At 36.0% G+C, this 14524-nt stretch overlaps 1 non-coding gene across 1 annotated transcript; it reads left to right on the top strand.

Annotated features, from left to right (window-relative positions):
- The first annotated feature begins 13255 nt into the window (after window positions 1-13255).
- Window positions 13256-13328, top strand: TRNAK-UUU (transfer RNA lysine (anticodon UUU)). Its single transcript has one exon. It is a non-coding gene; the product is annotated as a tRNA-Lys (tRNA).
- Window positions 13329-14524: the final 1196 nt, after the last annotated feature.

The raw sequence follows: 14524 nt of genomic DNA, 5'->3' as shown, positions 1-14524 counted from the left end.
TTGGGTAACGGTGAACATTATGAAGCCTAAAACTCTAATTAATATTATTGTTTTAGGCTTCACAAACAAAATAGAAAATATTATACGAGATGCCCTTCACCTAATACAACTAACAGATTAACAAAACATCAATTAATGAATTCTGGATTCGCAGATTACTTGTTCACCGATAGTTGGTCAACGGAGAACATCTGGTCAACATTTGAATAGGAGAAGAATGAAAAGTGACAGATTATAGCTATGATCCCCAATTTCGTAATTATTTTAAAACTCTATAGGATTAGGGAACAGTGAACATTATGAAGCCTAAATCTCTTATTAATATTACCATTTTAGGCTTCACAGACAAAAGAGAAAATATTATACGAGATGCCCTTCACCTAATACAACAAACAGATTAACAAAATATTATTTAATGAATTCTGGATTTGCAAATTACTTGTTCATAAATAGTTGGTCAAACGGGGAACATCTGGTCAACATTTGAACAGGAGAAGAATAGAAAGTGACAGATTATAGCTATGATCCCCAATTCCGTACTCATTTTAAAACTCTATAGGATTGGGTAACGGTGAACATTATGAAGCCTAAAACTCTAATTAATATTATCGTTTTAGGCTTCACAAACAAAATAGAAAATATTATACGAGATGCCCTTCACCTAATACAACTAACAGATTAACAAAACATCAATTAATGAATTCTGGATTCGCAGATTACTTGTTCACCGATAGTTGGTCAACGGGGAACATCTGGTCAACATTTGAATAGGAGAAGAATGGAAAGTGACATATTATAGCTATGCTCCGCAATTTCGTACTCATTTTAAAACTCTATACGAATGAGGAACGATGAACATTATGAAGCCTAAAACTATAATTAATATTACCGATATAGGCTTCACAAACAAAAGAGAAAATATTATACGGGATGCCCTTCACCTAATACATTAAACAGATTAACAAAACATCATTTAATGAATCTGGATTCGCAGATTACTTTTTCACCGATAGTTGGTCAAACAGGGAACATCTAGTCAACATTTGAAGAGGAGAAGAATGGAAAGTGATTATAGCTATGATCCCCAATTCCGTACTTATTTTAAAACTCTATAGGATTAGGGAACAGCTAACATTATGAGGCCTAAATCTCTAATTAATATTACCATTTTAGGCTACACAGACAAAAGAGAAAATATTATTCGAGATGCCCTTCACCTATTACAACAAACAGATTAACAAAATATCATTTAATGAATTCTGAATTCGCAGATTACTTGTTCATAAATAGTTGGTCAAACGGGGAACATCTGGTCAACATTTGAACAGGAGAAGAATAGAAAGTGACAGATTATAGCTATGATCCCCAATTCCGTACTCATTTTAAAACTCTATAGGATTGGGTAACGGTGAATATTATGAAGCCTAAAACTCTAATTAATATTATCGTTTTAGGCTTCACAAACAAAATAGAAAATATTATACGAGATGCCCTTCACCTAATACAACTAACAGATTAACAAAACATCAATTAATGAATTCTGGATTCGCAGATTACTTGTTCACCGATAGTTGGTCAACGGGGAACATCTGGTCAACATTTGAATAGGAGAAGAATGGAAAGTGACATATTATAGCTATGCTCCGCAATTTCGTACTCATTTTAAAACTCTATACGAATGAGGAACGATGAACATTATGAAGCCTAAAACTATAATTAATATTACCGATATAGGCTTCACAAACAAAAGAGAAAATATTATACGGGATGCCCTTCACCTAATACATTAAACAGATTAACAAAACATCATTTAATGAATTCTGGATTCGCAGATTACTTTTTCACCGATAGTTGGTCAAACGGGGAACATCTGGTCAAAATTTGAACAGGAGAAGAATAGAAAGTGACAGATTATAGCTATGATCCCCAATTCCGTACTCATTTTAAAAATCTATAGGATTGGGTAACGGTGAACATTATGAAGCCTAAAACTCTAATTAATATTTTCGTTTTAGGCTTCACAAACAAAATAGAAAATATTATACGAGATGCCCTTCACCTAATACAATTAACAGATTAACAAAATATCAATTAATGAATTCTGGATTCGCAGATTACTTGTTCACCGATAGTTGGTCAACATTCGAACAGGATTCGCAGATTACTTGTTCATAAATAGTTTGTCAAACGGGGAACATTTGGTCAACATTTGAACAGGAGAAGAATAGAAAGTGATAGATTATAGCTATGATCCCCAATTCCGTACTCATTTTAAAAATCTATAGGATTGGGTAACGGTGAACATTATGAAGCCTAAAACTCTAATTAATATTATCGTTTTAGGCTTCACAAACAAAATAGAAAATATTATACGAGATGCCCTTCACCTAATTCAACTAACAGATTAACAAACATCAATTAATAAATTCTGGATTCGCAGATTACTTGTTCAATGATAGTTGGTCAACGGGGAATATCTGGTCAACATTTGAATAGGAGAAGAATGGAAAGTGACATATTATAGCTATGCTCCGCAATTTCGTACTCATTTTAAAACTCTATACGAATGAGGAACGATGAACATTATGAAGCCTAAAACTATAATTAATATTACCGATATAGGCTTCACAAAGAAAAGAGAAAATAATATACGGGATGCCCTTCACCTAATACATTAAACAGATTAACAAAACATCATTTAATGAATTCTGGATTCGCAGATTACTTTTTCACCGATAGTTGGTCAAACAGGGAACATCTCGTCAACATTTGAAGAGGAGAAGAATGGAAAGTGATTATAGCTATGATCCCCAATTCCGTACTTATTTTAAAACTCTATAGGATTAGGGAACAGTGAACATTATGAGGCCTAAATCTCTAATTAATATTACCATTTTAGGCTTCACTGACAAAAGAGAAAATATTATTAGAGATGCTCTCCAGCTAATACAACTAACACATTAACAAAACATCAATTAATGAATTCTGGATTCGCAGATTACTTGTTCACTGATAGTTGGTCAACGGGGAACATCTGGTCAATATTTGAATATGAGAAGAATGGAAAGTGACATATTATAGCTATGCTCCGCAATTTCGTACTCATTTTAAAACTCTATACGAATGAGGAACGATGAACATTATGAAGCCTAAAATTATAATTAATATTACCGATATAGGCTTCACAAAGAAAAAAGAAAATAATATACGGGATGCCCTTCACCTAATACATTAAACAGATTAACAAAACATCATTTAATGAATTCTGGATTCGCAGATTACTTTTTCACCGATAGTTGGTCAAACAGGGAACATCTCGTCAACATTCGAAGAGGAGAAGAATGGAAAGTGATTATAGCTATGATCCCCAATTCCGTACTTATTTTAAAACTCTATAGGATTAGGGAACAGTGAACATTATGAGGCCTAAATCTCTAATTAATATTACCATTTTAGGCTTCACAGACAAAAGAGAAAATATTATTCGAGATGCCCTTTACCTATTACAACAAACAGATTAACAAAATATCATTTAATGAATTCTGGATTCGCAGATTACTTGTTCATAAATAGTTGATCAAACGGGGAACATCTGGTGAACATTTGAACAGGAGAAGAATAGAAAGTGACAGATTATGGCTATGATCCTCAATTCCGTACTCATTTTAAAACTCTATAGGATTGGGTAACGGTGAATATTATGAAGCCTAAAACTCTAATTAATATTATCGTTTTAGGCTTCACAAACAAAATAGAAAATATTATACGAGATGCCCTTCACCTAATACAACTAACAGATTAACAAAACATCAATTAATGAATTCTGGATTCGCAGATTACTTGTTCACCGATAGTTGGTCAACGGGGAACATCTGGTTAATATTTGAATAGGAGAAGAATGAAAAGTGACAGATTATAGCTATGATCCCCAATTTCGTACTTATTTTAAAACTCTATAGGATTAGGGAACAGTGAATATTATGAAGCCTAAATCTCTAATTAATATTGCAATTTTAGGCTTCTCAAACAAAAGAGAAAATATTATACGAGATGCCCTTCACCTAATACAACAAACAGATTAACAAAATATCATTTAATGAATTCTGAATTCGCAGATTACTTGTTCATAAATAGTTGGTCAAACGGGGAACATCTGGTCAAAATTTGAACAGGAGAAGAATAGAAAGTGACAGATTATAGCTATGATCCCCAATTCCGTACTCATTTTAAAAATCTATAGGATTGGGTAACGGTGAACATTATGAAGCCTAAAACTCTAATTAATATTTTCGTTTTAGGCTTCACAAACAAAATAGAAAATATTATACGAGATGCCCTTCACCTAATACAACTAACAGATTAACAAAACATCAATTAATGAATTCTGGATTCGCAGATTACTTGTTCACCGATAGTTGGTCAACGGGTAACATCTGGTCAACATTTGAATAGGAGAAGAATGGAAAGTGACATATTATAGCTATGCTCCGCAATTTCGTACTCATTTTAAAACTCTATACGAATGAGGAACAATGAACATTATGAAGCCTAAAACTATAATTAATATTACCGATATAGGCTTCACAAACAAAAGAGAAAATATTATACGGGATGCCCTTCACCTAATACAATAAACAGATTAACAAAATATCATTTAATGAATTCTGGATTCGCAGATTACTTTTTCACCGATAGTTGGTCAAACAGGGAACATCTAGTCAACATTTGAAGAGGAGAAGAATGAAAAGTGATTATAGCTATGATCCCTAATTCCGTACTTATTTTAAAACTCTATAGGATTAGGGAACAGTGAATATTATGGAGCCTAAATCTCTAATTAATATTACCATTTTAGGCTTCACAAACAAAAGAGAAAATATTATACGAGATGCCCTTCACCTATTACAACAAACAGAATAACAAAATATCATTTAATGAATTCTGGATTCGCAGATTACTTGTTCATAAATAGTTGATCAAACGGGGAACATCTGGTCAACATTTGAACAGGAGAAGAATAGAAAGTGACAGATTATAGCTATGATCCCCAATTCCGTACTCATTTTAAAACTCTATAGGATTGGGTAACGGTGAACATTATGAAGCCTAAAACTCTAATTAATATTATCGTTTTAGGCTTCACAAACAAAATAGAAAATATTATACGAGATGCCCTTCACCTAATACAACTAACAGATTAACAAAACATCAATTAATGAATTCTGGATTCGCAGATTACTTGTTCACCGATAGTTGGTCAACAGGGAACATCTGGTCAACATTTGAATAGGAGAAGAATGAAAATTGACAGATTATAGCTATGATCCCCAATTTCGTACTCATTTTAAAACTCTATACGAATGAGGAACGATGAACATTATGAAGCCTAAAACTATAATTAATATTACCGATATAGGCTTCACAAACAAAAGAGAAAATATTATACGGGATGCCCTTCACCTAATACATTAAACAGATTAACAAAACATCATTTAATGAATTCTGGATTCGCAGATTACTTTTTCACCGATAGTTGGTCAAACAGGGAACATCTAGTCAATATTTGAAGAGGAGAAGAATGAAAAGTGATTATAGCTATGATCCCCAATTCCGTACTTATTTTAAAACTCTATAGGATTAGGGAACAATGAATATTATGGAGCCTAAATCTCTAATTAATATTACCATTTTAGGCTTCACAAACAAAAGAGAAATTATTATACGAGATGCCCTTCACCTATTACAACAAACAGAATAACAAAATATCATTTAATGAATTCTGGATTCGCAGATTACTTGTTCATAAATAGTTGATCAAACGGGGAACATCTGGTCAACATTTGAACAGGAGAAGAATAGAAAGTGACAGATTATAGCTATGATCCCCAATTTCGTACTCATTTTAAAAATCTATAGGATTGGGTAACGGTGAACATTATGAAGCCTAAAACTCTAATTAATATTTTCGTTTTAGGCTTCACAAACAAAATAGAAAATATTATACGAGATGCCCTTCACCTAATACAACTAACAGATTAACAAAACATCAATTAATGAATTCTGGATTCGCAGATTACTTGTTCACCGATAGTTGGTCAACATTCGAACAGGATTCGCAGATTACTTGTTCATAAATAGTTTGTCAAACGGGGAACATTTGGTCAACATTTGAACAGGAGAAGAATAGAAAGTGATAGATTATAGCTATGATCCCCAATTCCGTACTCATTTTAAAAATCTATAGGATTGGGTAACGGTGAACATTATGAAGCTTAAAACTCTAATTAATATTATCGTTTTAGGCTTCACAAACAAAATAGAAAATATTATACGAGATGCCCCTTCACCTAATTCAACTAACAGATTAACAAACATCAATTAATGAATTCTGGATTCGCAGATTACTTGTTCAATGATAGTTGGTCAACGGGGAATATCTGGTCAACATTTGAATAGGAGAAGAATGGAAAGTGACATATTATAGCTATGCTCCGCAATTTCGTACTCATTTTAAAACTCTATACGAATGAGGAACGATGAACATTATGAAGCCTAAAACTATAATTAATATTACCGATATAGGCTTCACAAACAAAAGAGAAAATATTATACGGGATGCCCTTCACCTAATACATTAAACAGATTAACAAAACATCATTTAATGAATTCTGGATTCGCAGATTACTTTTTCACCGATAGTTGGTCAAACAGGGAACATCTCGTCAACATTTGAAGAGGAGAAGAATGGAAAGTGATTATAGCTATGATCCCCAATTCCGTACTTATTTTAAAACTCTATAGGATTAGGGAACAGTGAACATTATGAGGCCTAAATCTCTAATTAATATTACCATTTTAGGCTTCACAGACAAAATAGAAAATATTATTCGAGATGCCCTTTACCTATTACAACAAACAGATTAACAAAATATCATTTAATGAATTCTGGATTCGCAGATTACTTGTTCATAAATAGTTGATCAAACGGGGAACATCTGGTGAACATTTGAACAGGAGAAGAATAGAAAGTGACAGATTATGGCTATGATCCTCAATTCCGTACTCATTTTAAAACTCTATAGGATTGGGTAACGGTGAATATTATGAAGCCTAAAACTCTAATTAATATTATCGTTTTAGGCTTCACAAACAAAATAGAAAATATTATACGAGATGCCCTTCACCTAATACAACTAACAGATTAACAAAACATCAATTAATGAATTCTGGATTCGCAGATTACTTGTTCATAAATAGTTGATCAAATGGGGAACATCTGGTCAACATTTGAACAGGAGAAGAATAGAAAGTGACAGATTATAGCTATGATCCCCAATTCCGTACTCATTTTAAAACTCTATAGGATTGGGTAACGGTGAACATTATGAAGCCTAAAACTCTAATTAATATTATCGTTTTAGGCTTCACAAACAAAATAGAAAATATTATACGAGATGCCCTTCACCTAATACAACTAACAGATTAACAAAACATCAATTAATGAATTCTGGATTCGCAGATTACTTGTTCACCGATAGTTGGTCAACGGGGAACATCTGGTCAATATTTGAATAGGAGAAGAATGAAAATTGACAGATTATAGCTATGATCCCCAATTTCGTACTCATTTTAAAACTCTATACGAATGAGGAACGATGAACATTATGAAGCCTAAAACTATAATTAATATTACCGATATAGGCTTCACAAACAAAAGAGAAAATATTATAAGGGATGCCCTTCACCTAATACATTAAACAGATTAACATCATCATTTAATGAATTCTGGATTCGCAGATTACTTGTTCACCGATAGTTGGTCAACGGGTAACATCTGGTCAACATTTGAATAGGAGAAGAATGGAAAGTGACATATTATAGCTATGCTCCACAATTTCGTACTCATTTTAAAACTCTATACGAATGAGGAACAATGAACATTATGAAGCCTAAAACTATAATTAATATTACCGATATAGGCTTCACAAACAAAAGAGAAAATATTATACGGGATGCCCTTCACCTAATACATTAAACAGATTAACAAAATATCATTTAATAAATTCTGGATTCGCAGATTACTTTTTCACCGATAGTTGGTCAAACAGGGAACATCTAGTCAACATTTGAAGAGGAGAAGAATGAAAAGTGATTATAGCTATGATCCCCAATTCCGTACTTATTTTAAAACTCTATAGGATTAGGGAACAGTGAATATTATGGAGCCTAAATCTCTAATTAATATTACCATTTTAGGCTTCACAAACAAAAGAGAAAATATTATACGAGATGCCCTTCACCTATTACAACAAACAGAATAACAAAATATCATTTAATGAATTCTGGATTCGCAGATTACTTGTTCATAAATAGTTGATCAAACGGGGAACATCTGGTCAACATTTGAACAGGAGAAGAATAGAAAGTGACAGATTATAGCTATGATCCCCAATTCCGTACTCATTTTAAAACTCTATAGGATTGGGTAACGGTGAACATTATGAAGCCTAAAACTCTAATTAATATTATCGTTTTAGGCTTCACAAACAAAATAAAAAATATTATACGAAATGCCCTTCACCTAATACAACTAACAGATTAACAAAACATCAATTAATGAATTCTGGATTCGCAGATTACTTGTTCACCGATAGTTGGTCAACGGGGAACATTTGGTCAACATTTGAATAGGAGAAGAATGGAAAGTGACATATTATAGCTATGCTCCGCAATTTCGTACTCATTTTAAAACTCTATACGAATGAGGAACAATGAACATTATGAAGCCTAAAACTATAATTAATATTACCAATATAGGCTTCACAAACAAAAGAGAAAATATTATACGGGATGCCCTTCACCTAATACAATAAACAGATTAACAAAACATCATTTAATGAATTCTGGATTCGCAAATGACTTTTTCACCGATAGCTGGTCAAACAGGGAACATCTAGTTATCATTTGTAGAGGAGAATAATGGAAAGTGACAGATTTTAGCGATGATCCCCAATTGCGTACTCATTTTAAAACTCTATAGGATTGGGGAACGGTGAACAATATGAAGACTAAATCTCTAGACTTGCTTTGCTGGGAAAAGCTCAAGTGAAAACCTGTTAGAAATGTGGGCCTCACTCGTTTACTACTCGACCTTAAGTAACTACAGTTAGGATTATACATCCAATAGCCTATTCTTGTAGCAGCCACCGCTTTAGATCCTGCTCCTCTATAATGTTTTGCCCCATATTCTGGGTGTGGTCTGATTAATCCAGATGATAAGGGAATGACTGATGAAACTACCGATACCTTTTATCGCGTAAGTTATACCAAGCTTGGTGAAAGATAAAAAATGGTACTAGCTAAAGAGAATCATCACAGACATTTCTTTAAACTCTTATACAAAGGGGAAAAAAGTTGCGTTTGAAACATCACTGGGTTTAGGAGGAGGCTAGGTTAACCGAAAGATGGTTCTTGAATTGAAGTGACGAGGTTTGAAAGAGGGAAGTAGGGCTCCTATTGACTAAAGATTGGTTCTTCTCTTTCCTTTAGAATGAAAGTTTCTATGAAGTCCCTACTACTTACTTTGTTTGTATCAAAAGGCGAACAACCCCCCTTCCCCAACTAGTTGTATGGGGTGGGGTGCTTGTGAAAAGCTGCTTTGGATATGAGTAATTCCTAAAAAAAGGCAAAGTCCGGTATTTGATAAAGATCATTCTATCAATTCTCTGGGTATGAACTCCTCCTTTGAGGAAGGCCCCTGTTGTGGCAATTCAACCCAGACCTATTGCTTTCATGGAGATCCTTTCTTCTCTGACCGCCTATTGGTCTAATTCCTGCTTCCCCTTAGTATCGGTAAAGGGGCTGGTAAGCGCTTCCCAAATAGATTCCTTTCTCTTCCCCGGACACTGAACAAAGGGAACTACATAAGAGTCGATTTAGCTCGTCTTTATCTGGCAGTTTAAGCCTAGACCCACCATCCAAGAGCTGCATGATAAGAAAGCTCTCGATCTCGGCTAGCCTCAGTTAGTTAAATAGACTAGGAAATTCATATTACAACTATGCCAAGCAAAATATTGATTCCAATACTACGGAGACAGGTCTTGCTGATCAAACTAATCTACTTTAGGGATTCACCTAGCAACTTTTAATAGGAAAGCTCGTTCCACCACTTCAATAAATTCTTTCGTAGTAGCTTGAACTCAGGGCGTAAAAATAGCACGCAAAAGACAACCTGGAAAGACAAAAATATGATTTCAACATAAAAAGCGATGGATGAGCGGTAATGGCTGGGGAAGGGGGCAAGTACATCCTTTTGTTCTCAATTCGTGAGAATTGCTTCCATCACTAACCAGTTCAGCTTGGCTAGTGGTCTTTTGTGTTCAAAACTCGAATCCGGACCTGTTCGACAAGACCAGATCTATCAACAAACCTAGGTCTAATATTTGCGTGAAGTAGTAAGACGAGTGAATGAAGGCGTTGTAAGCAGTAGTGAATACTTTTTCCATCGAAACTAGAAAAGCAGATGCCCTTGCAAGACGCTCAAGATCTATAGTTGCTTGGCTTGGTTGGAATGCTTGCCTTGGGACAAAAAGGCTAGGCTTTGAAAATAGTTACTCTACCCTACGTCGAGCAAGAGTTTGCTTCCTTTCCCTAGCAGGGTCGATGTTGAATGAATCATTCCACATAGAAACAACAAAAGTGGAGTTTTGCACAGGTCAAAGGGGAAAGCAAGGAGGAATTCCTCTTTGGAAAGGAAAATGGTAGTTCTTAACGAAGGACCTAGTCTCAAGGGGAAAGCTTCCCGGTGTCCAAGTGTCAAGTCTCGAGGGCTTGTGTCCGCCGAAAGCTTCCTTTTTTCTTTTGTCTTTCCTTGCAATGAACAAAGATGAGAGGCAGGGCTCGGCTTCAAGGTTTAATTTAAAGTCAGTAGTCAGTCCAACTGCATGAGTGAAAGGCAAAAGTAAAGATTACGTGCAACCAGGTGTAACATGTCAAGGGGGAATCAGACTACACTGTCACTGTTCTAGAAGAGGCTTATGAGGGTGCAAGATTCAAGATGAAAATAATTCTAATTTTCCCCCACTCTACCTAATTTGGCAAAGAACTCACGACGATATCTTGGAAAACCATACGACTGCTCCTAAAATACTTTCTTTCCGAAAAATACATCCCCTACCATTAGTCGTCTATGGAGATATGGGATTCGGTATTGAATCAATCCAATATTTTGTTCGGTCACTTCAGCAGTCATAAAAAACCTAATTCTATTGAGTCGATTTTATCTCCTTGACTTTGTTCACATTCAGTAGCAGCTTGCTAGTGTCCTTTCAGGTCAGGAACTCCTGCAATAGGTAGCTAGCCTATTGGAGCCTCGCCTAGAGGGAGGCACTAAGGGAAGGGCATAGCATTAAATCTGCCTCGCCTTTCAGAGGTTTTACACCCTTCTGTTGAGCACCAATTGAAAATCCAATCAGACTTCTAAAACAAAAGTGAGCACAAGTGAGAGGACCCCACTTTCCCGTATTCCTCTCCCCACGAGCAGAACATCAGAGATGTACAGCACGTGGGCCTTGCCTAACGAACGACGACTTTCGATTCTTCACTTCAAGTAAGAGTCGCGGGAAAGGAAAAGCAAAAGGTTGTATGCGTTCGTGCTCCATATCCGTGAAGCACCATTTGGGCACATTAATGCGAGAACCAATCTGACTAATCTAATTTCTAGGTTTCGTCATAAACCTAGTTGGTTCTTTTCAATTACGTAAATCAATAGTTCAAACCACACTCAAAGGTAGGGCATTTCCCATTTTTATAGGTGAGAAAAGTAAAAAGTGGAATCTGGAAAAGTATTCTCTAACGGTAATGTAATTGAGTGAAATTCACTTTGTATAGTACAAGAAAGTAATTTCATTTGTGTATGTGCTCCCGATAAAAAGAAAAAAGGTACTCTATTCTATTACATACATGGATCGGATTGAAAAACTAGACCCAGTCTCTCTTGGAATCATGAATATGCCAATAAAGAATTAATTGTACTAATCCACATATGCCTCTCTCCCATCAATAGGTATAGTTGAAGTAATGAAAAGATCCCCTACTTTTTTGATGGAAAATGCGAAATAAAAAAGAAAAAAAGATCCCCTATTGGGAATGAAATTATGCTCCCTGTCCCCCTTTTCACAGAAAATGATGAGATGAATTGATATATTTATTGAATCCGTCGGGATAGACGGAGCTTGAACTCATAGCTTCCGCCTTGATAGGGCGGTGCTATGACCGATTGAACTACAATCCCAGGAAAGTCTTGGCCCAACTCTGCTCGGGGGTTGGCCTTTTACGGCTTATTTCACTTTTTTTCTTTTTCTCTGCCCTTGAATTGAAGTGATGAGGTCGGAAAGAGGGAAGTAGGACTCCTCTTGACTAAAGGTTGGTTCTTATTCTTTTTTAACCAAGTGTTCAAATGACACCGTTTGGGGTATTCTAACTCATCAATGACGTATTAGCTGTTAATACATAATTAACTAAATAAAAGTGTTCCCTCTCGGATATTTAAGTTTTTTAGATGAGACAGTTCATACAATTCAACATGGTAGAGTAGGCAGAGGTCCAGGATTCGGGAATCCAGGTCTTGTGGATCAATGAAGAATTGTGGATCCTCTCGACCATAAAAAAAGAGTTGATAGAGGGAGAAAATCTGCTCTTGAGTAGCAAAAAACAATTCGGTATTGAGGAATTCCCGCACCATGACCTCGTACTCCCTAGGTGAGAGTCCCTGGGTTTGTAGGCGCTATCCATTTTTGGGGAGCTGGGCAGAAGAAAAAGAGGATCCTAGTTAAAGGTATCTTGCGTCGCCCAGGAGGTGAGAAGAGTTGAGAACAAAGTGGCAAATGGGTGCGTAACGTGTGGGAATCTGCCGAACAATTCAGGCCGTCCAGATCTGGCATCTTTGCCATATATTGTTAAAGGTCCTCTAAAACCGCAAAATGGTTCGGGCTGTCATTTGCCAGAATTGTCATCACCTATAGTTGATTAAGAAAAAAAACTACAAACATGAGACCTGGTTTTTTTCCAGTTTCTGATTCCAGAATGTCGCTACAGATTTGATCCCTTTATCTTAGGGAATCTCAACTAGACGAGGTAGATATAAAGGTAATGTTGACACTACGAAAAAGAAAGTCATTGCATAAGTAATGAATGAGCTAATTTCTTATTAGAAGCCTATTTGACTAGACAAGTCTCCTTTACCAGGGTTTTTTTGGGGTGTATAGCTCAATTGGTAGAGCATTGGGCTTTTAACTTAATGGTCGCAGGTTCAAGTCCGGCTATACACAAACCAACCTTACAATCAACTATGAATAAAGATGCATAGTAGCCTTCAAAGATGACTCTTTGGCCTTTAGACTCGCTTCGGTGACTTCTCCCTTTAAGTGACAAGGGGGTGAGCCACTCCAAGTGGAAAGTGATAGTGAATCCCGAACTTGCCCACGCTCGTCCAAACCGGCCTCAAAAAGTGATCGAAAAGTGAAGCCCTTTGTTCCAATCCAAGCCGGCGATGGCGGCTAGCTAGTTTCTGCTCTCCTTATTAGTTTAATGCCAACTCCGCTAGGTATAGGTAGGGAGTCTTCTACAAGTGGTATTACTGGTCGATGACCTGATTTTGGAAGCAGTCAAGATTGGCTTATACTTCATCAATGTCGCTTCGTAGACGGCTTCGCTTCCTCCTCGCTTCTTTCCTAACGACTAGCTTCTCAAGTGTGAGGCTTGGTAAGCAAGCTATCTTCAGCATCGGTAAAATCTCTATCAATAATAGGCCAGAATGGTAGGGAAAGAGGCCCTCCCTACTTCAATGGAAACTAGGGAATTGTCATTTCACAGCTGCTCCTCTACAACTACCTTTCACCCAACATGATCACAAACGAAGACAAAGAATTGTGTAGATAAGAGGACGAAACAAACCAACCCAGTTGTCCTGATAGGAAGCTGTTTGAAAAAATAAAGAGAGAGAATGGTGGCTCATTTTTCCCAGGGGGCATTTCTGACCTTATGCTCTTCTTGAAGACTTAAGAGAAAGTATGCTAAATATTTCTCAGTTTGATCTGGAAAGAGCCGTAGAGTAAAGAGAGAAAGACCAACCTCTCTCTAATTACAAACTAACCAAACAACCACTTAGTAATGGCCACATCTCCACTCCTGGATAGAGACCCTCCCATCAGAATAGCACCAAACTCCCTGATATTCCTAAAGGTGACCCCCAGACTAATATGGAGGAGGACAATCCCCTTAAAAACTCTTTCAAGGAAATCCTATTGGAAAGTAACCTGGCTTCTTCCATCAACTATGAAACACACTCATTTGTGCCACAAAGCCATGTCTTTGAATTGAACGCAAGAATTATCCCAATCGCATTCTCCAATGAGGATAAAATCAGATTATACCAGGCATGGAAATACTCCCTAATCATCAAATTGTTTGGGAAAAAATACCCACACCAATTATTGAGAGCAAAGCTAACCCATCTGTGAAAACT

This window comes from Nicotiana tabacum, chromosome 24 (assembly GCF_000715075.1).
Source record: "Nicotiana tabacum cultivar K326 chromosome 24, ASM71507v2, whole genome shotgun sequence".
NCBI classification, from domain to species: Eukaryota; Viridiplantae; Streptophyta; class Magnoliopsida; order Solanales; family Solanaceae; genus Nicotiana; species Nicotiana tabacum.
This window is presented reverse-complemented; position numbering and strand designations above follow the sequence as displayed.